Source organism: Rhinopithecus roxellana, chromosome 6 (assembly GCF_007565055.1).
Source record: "Rhinopithecus roxellana isolate Shanxi Qingling chromosome 6, ASM756505v1, whole genome shotgun sequence".
Taxonomy (NCBI): domain Eukaryota; kingdom Metazoa; phylum Chordata; class Mammalia; order Primates; family Cercopithecidae; genus Rhinopithecus; species Rhinopithecus roxellana.
In genome coordinates this window covers 128343677-128355858 of record NC_044554.1, presented here as the reverse complement: position 1 = coordinate 128355858, position 12182 = coordinate 128343677, and the positions used below count along the sequence as shown (strand labels likewise).

The window sequence follows — 12182 nt, the reverse complement described above, 5'->3', positions numbered from 1 at the left end:
GGTAATTTATAAACAAAGGAGGCTTAATTGACTCACAATTCCACATGACTGGGGAGGCCTCAGGAAACTTACAATCATGGTGGAAGGGGAAGCAGGCACCTTCACAAGGCAGAGAGAGAGAGACAGAGAGAGAGAGACAGAGCAAGACCAGGGAAAACTGCCTTATAAAACCATCAGATCAGCTGAGCACAGAGGCTCACACCTGTAATCCCAGCACTTTGGGAGGCCGAGGTGGGTGGATCATTTATGGTCAGACATTCGAGAACAGCCTGCCCAACATGGCAAAGCCCCATGTCTACAAAAAAATACAAAAACCTGGGCATGGTGGTGCATGCCTGTAGTCCCAGCTACTCCAGAGGCTGAGGCAGGAGAATTGCTTGAACCCAGGAGGCAGAGGTTACAGTAAGCTGAGATCCCGCTTACTGACAGAGCAAGAATTCGTCTCAAAAAAAAAAAAAAAAAAAAAGCCAGCAGATCTCATTGTGAACTCACTCACTATCATGAGAACAGAATGGGAGAACCGCTCTATGATGTAGTTAGTTATCTCCACCTGGTCTCTCCCTTGACAAATGGGGATAACGGGTACTACAATTCAAGATGAGATTTGGTTGGGGATACAGAGCAAGCCATATCATTCTGCCCCTGGCCCCTCTCAAATCTCATGTCTTTTCACATTTCAAAACCAATCATGCCTTCCCTCTCAATAGCCCCCCCATGCCTTAACTCATTTCAGCATTAACTCAAAAGTTCACAGTCCAAAGTCTTATCTGAGATAAGGCAAGTGCAAGTCCTTTCCACCTATGAGCCTGTACAATCAAAAGCGAGTTAGTTACTTTCTAAATACAATGGTGGTACAGGCATTGGATAAATGCTCCCATTCCAAATGAGAGAAATTGACCAAAACAAAGGGGCTACAGGTCCCATGCAAGTCCAAAATCCAGTGGGGCAGTCATTAAATATTAAACCTCCAAAATAATCTCCTTTGACTTAATGTTTCACATCACGGGCAGGCTGATGCAAGGGGTGGGCTCTCATGGCCTTGGGCAGCTCCTTCATGGGCTGGCACTGAGTGTCTTTGGCTTTTCCAGGCACAGGGTGCAAGCTGTCAGCAGAGCTACCATTCTGGGTTCTGGAGGATGGTAGCCCTCATCTCACAGCTCCATTAGGCAGTGCCCCAGTGGGTACTCTTTGTGGGGGCTCCAATCCCACATTTCCCTAATGCAACACCCTAGCAGAGGTTCTCCATGAGGGCTCTGCCCCTGCAGCAGACTTCTGCATGGACATCCAGGTATTTCCATACATCCTGTGAAATCTAGGTGGAAGTTCCCAAACCTCAACTCTTGAATTCTGTGCACTGCAGACCCAACACCACGTGGAAGCTGCCAAGGCTTGGGGCTTGCACCCTTGGAAGCAACAGCCCAAGCTATACCTTGGCCCTTTATAGCCACGTCTGGAGCTGGAAAATCTGGGATGCAGGGCACCAAGTTCCGAGGCCGAACACGCAGCGGAAACCTGGCCCTGCACAGGAAGCCATTTTTTTTTCCTCTTAGGCCTTCAGGCCTGTGATGGGTATAAGGAGTAAGGAAAGGAAAGTAAGGAAAGGAGTAAGGAAAGGAAACCTGACAAAAACAAGAAATGGGGAAAGGATTCCCTATTTAATAAATGGTGCTGGGAAAATTGGCTAGCCATAAGTAGAAAGCTGAAACTGGATCCTTTCCTTACTCCTTATATGAAAATTAATTCAAGGTGGATTAGAGACTTAAATGTTAGACCTAATACCATAAAAACCCTAGAAGAAAACCTAGGTAGTATCATTCAGGATATAGGCATGGGCAAGGACTTCATGTCTAAAACACCAAAAGCAACGGCAGCAAAAGCCAAAATTGACAAATGGGATCTCATTAAACTAAAGAGCTTCTGCACAGCAAAAGAAACTACCATCAGAGTGAACAGGCAACCTACAGAATGGGAGAAAATTTTTGCAATCTACTCATCTGACAAAGGGCTAATATCCAGAATCTACAAAGAATTCAAACAAATTTACAAGAAAAAAACAAACAACCCCATCAAAAAGTGGGGAAAGGATATGAACAGATATTTCTCAAAAGAAGACATTCATACAGCCAACAGACACATGAAAAAATGCTCATCATCACTGGCCATCAGAGAAATGCAAATCAAAACCACAATGAGATACCATCTCACACCAGTTAGAATGGCAATCATTAAAAAGTCAGGAAACAACAGGTGCTGGAGAGGATGTGGAGAATTAGGAACACTTTTACACTGTTGGTGGGATTGTAAACTAGTTCAACCATTATGGAAAACAGTATGGCGATTCCTCAAGGATCTAGAACTAGATGTACCATATGACCCAGCCATCCCACTACTGGGTATATACCCAAAGGATTATAAATCATGCTGCTATAAAGACACATGCACACATATGTTTATTGCGGCACTATTCACAATAGCAAAGACTTGGAATCAACCCAAATGTCCATCTGTGACAGACTGGATTAAGGAAATGTGGCACATATACACCATGGAATATTATGCAGCCATAAAAAAGGATGAGTTTGCGTCCTTTGTAGGGACATGGATGCAGCTGGAAACCATCATTCTTAGCAAACTATCACAAGAACAGAAAACCAAACACCGCATATTCTCACTCATTGGTGGGAACTGAACAATGAGATCACTTGGACTCGGGAAGGGGAACATCACACATCGGAGCCTATCATGGGAAGGGGGGAGGGGGGAGGGATTGCATTGGGAGTTATACCTGATATAAATGACGAATTGATGGGTGCTGATGAGTTGATGGGTGCAGCACACCAACATGGCACAAGTATACATATGTAACAAACCTGCACATTATGCACATGTACCCTAGAACTTAAAGTATAATAATAAAAAAAAAGTTATACTAGATATTAACAGAATTGCTCTAGATTTCTACTGGTCAAAGAGAGAGGAGTCTTTGCAGTTGGCAACACTTATTGTTGCACACGGATAAATTCTGGTATTATAGAGACTCAGTTGCAAAAAAAAATAAAGAACAGGCTACTTGGTTAAAATGAAAAAAAAAAAAGAAGTGAAGAAGTGACAAAATTAAATACAACTCTGAAAGCATCTCTTCATAAGGTGAGTTAAATACTCTGAGTGATCAACTAGTATTATTACTAAATTTATAGAATTTTGAGGTTGTCTTTTGTTTTTTCTAAAGTGAAGTTGTCTTTTAAAAGTATTAATTTAATATGCATGTTTTTGTGTATAGCTTTCCAGGACTTTCTCTATATAGACAAACTATCTGTTCATAGGACCTCAATATACTTTTCTGCAACATGCATTTTTTCTTAATATGTCTTGGCAATTGACATATAGAGTCATCTCATTGTCTTTAATGGTTCCAAAATAGCCCATTGTACCAATGTTCTCTAATTTATTTAATCCTTTAATTAGCCTTCCCCACTAAGAAGAGGTCCTTATAAGTGGGGAACCTGAAGTTAAGCCTGCCTTATTGGTATTTGCCAATGTCTAACCTAGTGCATGAATAAATTAGCCTATCCAGCCTAGTTTAGGAAGTCACAAAACTGAAAGGAGAGGTAATGAAGGCCTGCACCCATTATCAGAACTGTGACAATGATAGGAGGCAAGGAGTTCAAGAAATATTATGTTGGATTTCATAGGATTCAGTGATGATGCTAAGCGTTAAAGAGAGTAACAACCAAGAAAGAGATCAGTGGGTTAGAAGGCAATACATTTGCTTTGGTACAAATTAAAGTATTTGATAGGTCCTTTAGTAAAGATGTCCAGTAGGTATTTGGACCAGACAGATTCAAGACAAAATTTGCTTAAAATATTTAAAGTTGAAAAAGTTAGAAAAGTAGAAAAGGTAAGAGGTAAATCATGCCTTATCTCCAATCTCAAAATAAAAAATGGTTTGAAAAGCATTTTCTAAGACAAAACTCATTTAGCTGCAACACCTGGTAAAAATTGTAGTGAGGGCCAGGGGCGATGGCTTAAGCCTGTAATCCCAGGACTTTGGGAGGCTGAGACGGGCGGATCACGAGGTCAGGAGATCAAGACCATCCTGGCTAACACGGTGAAACCCCGTCTCTACTAAAAAATACAAAAAACTAGCCGAGCGAGGTGGCGGGCACCTGTAGTCCCAGCTACTCGGGAGGCTGAGGCAGGAGAATGGAGTAAACCCAGGAGGCGGAGCTTGCAGTGAGCTGAGATCCGGCCACTGCACTCCAGCCTGGGCGACAGAGCGAGACTCCGTCTCAAAAAAAAAAAAAAATTGTAGTGAGGCCGAGGTGGGCAGATTACCTAAGGTCAGGAGTTCGAGACCAGCCTGGCCAGTATAGTGAAACCCCATCTCTACCAAAAATACAAAAATTAGCCGGGCATGGCGGTGGATGCCTGTAGTCCCAGCTACTCAGGAGGCTAAGGCAGGAGAATTGCTTGAACCCGGGAGATGGAGGTTGCAGTGAGCCGAGATTGTGCCACTGTACTCCAGCCTGGGTGACAGAGTGAGATGCTGTCTCAAAAAGAAAAAAAAAAGAAAAAAATGCAGTGAGGGTTATACAGTCTACATATACTACTATAGTAGTCATAGTCCCTATCTCGCTTTGTGTAAACATTCATATATTTCATTGCAGAAATATTAATAGATTTGATTAAAGAGTGTGCCCCTTTCTGTGTAAAGTGTTACAAAATATATGGTTGTTACAACCTATGACTTTGCTAAAATCCAAAAATTCAGAATTTTGAAGCATATGTGGCTTCAAAAGTTTCACGTAAGGGATTGTGTTCCTAAATCAAGGCACAGAGTGCAGAATTGAGAACATCATAAAATAAATGACAGAACCTTGGTGGACCTGCACCATTTATGGGGCAGAAGTGAGAGTGAATGGGATGAGGAACAGGATCGTTGAGTTGGGAGAGGAATCACAACATTGCCTGACAACTATTAAGTATTCAATAAATATTTGTTGACTGAAAGAATATAGTGAAAGGCAAGGAAGAGAGAGTTTCAACCACGCCAGTAATGCCAGCACTTTGAAAGGCCGAGGCAGTTGGATCACTTGAGACCAGGAGTTCAAGATCAGCCTGGGCAACATGGAAAAATCCTGCCTCTACTAAAAATACAAAAATTAGCTGGGCATAGTGGTGCACAACTATAATCCCAGGTACTCGGGAGGCTGAGGCACGAGAATTGATTGAACTCGGGAGATGGAGGCTGCAGTGAGCCGAGACTGTGCCACTGCAGTCCAGACTGGGCAAGAGAGCAAAACTCTGTCTGAAAAAATAAATAAATAAATAAATAAATAATTAAATAATTAAATAAATAAATAAATAAAATCAAGAAGTAGTGAACAATGTGTTCTGAAAGCTCAAAAACAATTGAAAAATGAGGATTAAGAATAAAAAGCTGCCACTAATTCATAATATACAGCACACATTTCTAAAAAGGATTAAACTATAAAAAGGGAAACATTGGAAAAAGGAAATGGTAACTACAAAAACACCCAACCTAATATAGAAAATATAATCAGGCATTGACTTTAGCCACAAATCTTCCTGGGAAGCTAAGAAAGGAAAGGAACAATAGGTTATAGAGTTTTAATATCCTTAAATTCACTAGGACAATCAAACTTTTTACTAACATTGAATTTTTGAAGAAATATCAAGCACAATCTAATGTAGGGAATGAATGATGAACTACAATATGGTTGTCTTTGGTTGTAATTTTACAGATGTTCTTCCAGCGTTCACTTTTATTTTCATCTGAAAGTGACAAAATTGAACACAACTCTGAAAGCCCCTCTTCATAAGGTGAGTTACTTGCTCTGAGTGATCAACTAGTATTATTATTAAATTTATAGAATTTTGAGGTTGTCTTTTGTTTTTCTAGAGTGAGGTTGTCTTTTTAAGGTATTAATTTAATATGCATTATATTATTTAACAAGCACTTGGAGTAAAACTCCTGGGCTAACTACTGGAGATACAAATAAACAAGGTCTAAAACTGCCCTATGAAATCTCAGTCAACAGCTGTCTAGTATAATCTCTAGCAATGTCTCCACTCTTACTAGCTATTTAGTATTTAACTAGTCTAAGGTATCAAAGAAATCCACCAGCATTAACAACAAGCAAATTCTGTAGGTTCTATTTAGTGAAACTCCAATTTGGTTTCTTATTTAATTTGCATAGAATTTGATTCTGATAGGTTGCTAAAAAAATTAATAATTCTGGAACCACAGGTTATCTTCCCTAAGAAGATGATGTTAAATCGAGAATACCAATAAAGCATGTGTTTTAAGTTACTTTCTAATAGTGATGTTGGTTTGAGGTAAGCCACTTATGTTTTTTATGACCCCATTTGACCTACAGCATGACGTTTTGAGATGGCTAATTAAGGCCAGAAGTGTAGGCCATGAACAATTTATAGTGTAATACATTCATATTGATTGCAAGGATAAAACTGTAGTTTGCATACTATTGTTTCTTTACATATTACAGAATGTAAGTTTTAGACAAATGTGGCTTTTGCATATTAAAAAATGCAGTTTCAACATGATTGTTTCTTTGGTGGGCAGATAAAGAACAACAGTGAGGTATTCAAGATGCAAAATTCAGAAAACTTCCAGTTATCAAAAAATAGTGAGGGCTGTAAGTTGAAAGAAAGGAAAATATATGAGCAGAGTGACAGTTTTGGGCAATGCCATAAATGACACTATGACTTAATTAGCCCTCTTTTCTAAGCAACTATTCATTTTTCACAGGGGTTTGAAATATTACCCAGGAAAACAAGCCAATGGTTTTGGCTGTGAGAATCTCATACCATAAAATGTTAAGGTAATATAGTTTCTTTAATAATGGGCTTAAATGAATGGTTTTGTTAAAAGATCTTAGTATCTTTTCACCTGAATCTTGAAAGATAATTAGCAGGGAGAAATCTTCTGTTGAATAATTACTAATTAAAAACTAGATAATTTAGCATTATTTTTACCTTAGCTACTCAGTTAGGAAATATTTATTATTTAGATGGTAACATTTATTTTCATTAATTTAATTCTGCTTAACACATGATCATTTAAAGTTAAATTGTGTCGAGTAAATTTATCATAACCTTATAGAAAATCAGAAACAGTGCCACATTTCACTCAAATGTTTTAATATTTTATTTAGCATTCGAGAGCTTTAAATATTATGAAAATATTGGAACCGATGAGAGAATACACTTTTCTTTTTAAGAGACGCATCTATTCTTTTAAGTGATCAGGGTCCCATTAAGTCAATTATTTTTTCCATATGGCTCAGAAATGTATGTCTTTGTTGGTCATGTATTTGATTGACCTTTTATGAAAGGCAGACAGTTGACCAGGGGTTGCCTCATTTTAGAATCTCCTCAGAAATGACTAAATGTTTTCCAGATGAGCATACTGTGGACCAAGTGGGGAGCTAGGAATTAGAAATCATTGCCTCTAAACCAGGGGAATTTGTGGACTATTTCTGTTGGGACTCAGTGACCTAAAGGAATTGACCTACTGAGCAATTTCTTTCCCTCTCCACCGTGTGAGTAAGTCACGAAAACAACTCAAGGTAAGACATATATATTTATGGCTGCGCACGGTGGCTGAAGCCTGTAATCCCAGCACTTTGGGAGGCCACAGTAGGTGTATCACCTGAGGTCAGGAGTTTGAGACCAGCCTGGCTAACATGGTGAAACCTCGTCTCTACCAAAAAATACAAAAATTAGCTGGGCGTGGTGGCACACGCCTATAATCCCAGCTTCTCAGGAGGCTGAGGCAGGAGAATCGCTTGAACCCAGGAGGTGGAGGTTGTTGTGAGCCGAGATTGCACCACTGCACTCCGGCCTGGGTGACAGTGAGACTTTTTCTCAAAAAAAAAAAAAAAAAATATATATATATATATACACACACACACACACACACACACACACACACACACATATATGCACCACTTGTTTCCATAGAATAATTTAAGGCAGCTGCAAAGGCTTCTATCTTCTTTACCAAATGTAAACTTTAGTTACCAGTGGAGGTATAAGGGGGCCATCAATTTATTACTGTGTTATTTGTCACCGGACCACTCATCTGCCCAAATTGGCACTAATATCCCACTTTATCCCTTTTTAAGGAAAATAAAAATAACATTTCAATAGGAATAAAATATGTCCTATGTTACTTTTCCTCCTTTATCTATCTCATAACCTAAACCTATTACATATATGTGTATATATATGTATATACATGTATATGTATACACACACACATATACATATATATATATATATATATTTTTTTTTTGAGATGGAGTCTCACTCTGTCACCCAGGCTGGAGTGCAGTGGTGCGATCTCAACTCACTGCAACCTCCACCTCCTGGGTTCAAGCGATTCTCCTGCCTCAGCCTCCCGAGTAGCTGGGACTACAGGCATGTGCCACCACACTTGGCTAATATTTTGATTTTGTATTTTTAGTAGAGATGGGGTTTCACCATATTGGCCAGGCTGGTCTCAAACTCCTGACATTGTGATCCACCTGCCTCGGCCTCCCAAAGTGCTGGGACTACAGGTGTGAGCCACCACGCCTTGCCCAACATACAAATTTAAGAATACATTTTAAGCAGTACAGGGAAAATAAATGATTAGTATATACAAACGCTAAAACTCTACCTAATTTATTTTTCAAAAAAAATAATGCTCCATTGTCTGTTATTCAAAGTTGAATGGTTGGTACTTTTTAAAAGGAAAAAGGTCCCTGCAAAAAGGCCAAAATGCATTTGTAAAGTTCACCTAAAATAATTGGAAAATACACCAGTTATGTACACATTTATGTTTTCTTAATCGAAAGAATAGAAAGAAGTATAAGGCACCAAATGCTTCTAGGTATGACTCCCTAAACAATCTGGAATACAGCATTTAGCTTCTGTAATTTTAAAACACAGGAACTAGAGATAGGTTGTCTGATAGATGGTCTTATTGGAAATTAGATTAGGGGATTGCAGGGATTTGGAGAAAGAAACTAATGCATAATGACACCCATTTGCAACAAAAGAACACTTCAAGGGATTTATCATCCATTTCAGAAATGGATGATTTGGGTTGATGCATTTGAACCTTTAAAAATTTTATGAGTTAAAATAATTAAGTCAGTGACATTTAGAAACACTGCTGCTGCCTTCTGTGTTCTCAACAGATTCTAAATTCAGCTATATATCTCTTGTGATTACAAGATATGATTACAAATAGCAATAATTGTTGCAAAACAAATTACAGAGTGACACAGGAAAACATTCCCCCTCCAACAGAGAGGGGGAGTGGATTACCTCACGCATATAGCCTGCAGGTTATATAATAAAGATTGCAGACTTTAAAATGAAAAAGAAATGTATGCCAAAATAGAAAAATGATTTCATGAAAAACAAAGACAGATTCTTTTGTTTAGGGGAAAACACCTAAAGAATTGATGAGAAAATTCAGGCACAAATATTTAAGTGTTTATGGCTCTGGAAACTGTTTCTAAAAAGCTTATTTATTGATTTCCATAACTATTCATAGGACACAGTCATGCAAATAACAGCTTTATTCATATAGGACTTGAAAATATTACAATTATATTGCACAGTATTGCACAACAAATGTACATTTGTACATCTACACAATATATTACATTTTTACATTGTATACATATAATTGTATTATAACAGTGTTACATTTATATACAACTTAGAAATGAGTAATTTCTACTTAGATTCAGTACCCAGACATAAGTATTATTGTTAATTTTAACCCATACATTTTAGTAAGAAGTGGACAGAGCATTAGCATGACACATTTGAATTACTTCAGGATACATTTTTATATAAGTAACCTCCAGGAAGTTGCCACACACATAGCAATTATTGCAATAGAGATTCCAAGAAGTAGGCCAAGGGACCATTTTATTTTTGTCTGTGGCAGTTCATTCCTTTAACTCAGTTTTTCTCCATCTTTTTAAACCCTTCACTGACAAATATTAAAATCTGATGATTGAAGCTTCCCAGCTCAGCATTCTGTAACACCCTTCTTGCAGAACCTAGAAACCTAATAAAAAATTACTGATAATGAGAAGACTGAATGTACCTTATTATAATTTCTTGGTTGTCTACCTGTTCAGTATACTACAAACTCCATGAAGATAGGGTGGGGAAACTGGAAGATAATGGATGGGAATAAAAAAAAAAACTTTTCACTTTGTTTTCTTTATACTTCTTGACTTTTGAGCCATGTTGTGATGGTTAATTTTGTGTGTCAACCTGGCTAGGCTAATGGATGCCCAGATAGTTTAAGACATTATTTCTGGGTGTGTCTGTGAGGGTGTTTCCAGAATAGATTCACATTTGAATCAGTAGACTGAGTAAAGATGATCCAGCCTCACCTATGTGAGTGGACATCATCCAGTCTATTGAGTGCCAAGGTAAAACGGAAAGGTGGACGAAGAATGAATTTTTCTATTCTTGAGTCTGAACATCCATCTTCTCCTGTTTTTGGCCATCAGAGCTCTTGGTTCTTGGGCCTTTGGACTCCAGGACTTGCACCCCCCCAGCACACACACACACACACACACACACACACACACACACACACACACACACGTTCTCATACCTTCAGCTGATAGATACTTCACTGGCTCCTCTGGTTCTCAGGACTTCGGAATTGGACTGAATTGCACCACTGGCTGTCCTGGTTCTTCAGCTTGCAGATGGCTCTTCCTGGGACTTCTCAGCCTCCATAATCATGAAGTCAATTCCTGTGATAAATCCCCGTGTGTGTGTGTGTGTGTGTGTGTGTGTGTGTGTGTGTGTGTGTGTATTACTGGTTTTGCTTCTCTGGAGAACCTAATACACTTGTGAATAAATTTCCTGTTTGAAAATGAAACTAAAAAGTCTTCATGATAAAGATTTGTTCCTGAATATTTAGCCCTCCGGTAAACCAGGTTCATTTTTCAATAGGATTCATTGTAACTGAATTGGCCAAGTCCAGTCACTTTGGTCTGTTAGTATATGAAGGTATCCTGAAAACAGGGAATCAGACATTTTGTTATTCTTGAAATCATGATTATTTCTATAGTAGAAATGACTGAGAAACAAGATGAATACCAAGGACACACAGTTACTGACAAGAAAATTATAAAGCATAATATGCTAAGCAATGTTATGACAAAAATTCTCTCTAAAACAGACCATCGGGGTCCTTTGGCAATACTATTAGTCCTCCTCACCCTAATTGCTGTCAAGGTGTGGAGAATCTGGTTAAAAGAGAAATGATTATCATAAAAGAAACAAGGCACTGGGTGCAGTGGCATGCACCTGTACTTCCAGCTCCTAAGGAGGCTGAGACAGGAGCCCAGGAGTTCAAAGCTGTAGTGCACTAGGATCACATCTGTGAATAGCCACTGCACTCCAGCCTGGGCAATATAGCAAGACTTTGTCAAGGAAGGAAGGAAGAAAGGAAAGGAGGAAGGGAGGAAGGGAGGAGAGGGAGGAGACGGAGGAAAGAAACAGTGACAGTGAAAAAATTGACCAAAGCTAACTTTCAAATTATAGCAGACAAGGTGTATAAAGAGGGAATTACCTATAATTCAGGGCTTTTCCATATAGCTATTTTTTTCTTCAAAGTAAACACCATTAAAATTGAGCATGGAAATGAATAAACAGTGCATTGTAAATAAATACAGTGAATAGTCATATAAAATCAATGCCTAACCTCATTCAGAATTGACTATATGTAAATTAAAATATTTTCAAGATTTTCATCTACTACGTGGCTATAAGTAGAAATTTTATAATGCTAAGTGTTGAAGGTGTTGGGAAAACAGGCATTTTCCTATACTGTGTAGTTTATAGGGAGATAATTAGTTCAACTTTTGGAGGGCTATTGGTCAATATCTATCAAAATGTAAAATACACATAACTTTTGGCTCACAATTCCACCTAATTTATCTAAGAGATAAACTCACTCACAAGTACCCACAGATTTATACTCAAAGATGCTCACTGCAGTATCATTTGTAAAAACGAATGGAAATACCCTACATTTCTATCAATGGGAGGTATAGACATCTAATCACACACCATTCAGTTTTTTAAAATTAGGTATATACAGGCTA

General features: G+C 38.4%; 1 long non-coding RNA gene across 1 annotated transcript; it reads left to right on the top strand.

Moving 5' to 3' along the window:
* The first annotated feature begins 5763 nt into the window (after positions 1-5763).
* LOC115898395 lies at positions 5764-11097 on the top strand. The gene is made up of 4 exons (XR_004058134.1): positions 5764-5844; positions 6794-6866; positions 7445-7613; positions 10720-11097. It is a non-coding gene; the product is annotated as an uncharacterized LOC115898395 (long non-coding RNA).
* The last annotated feature ends 1085 nt before the right edge of the window (positions 11098-12182 follow it).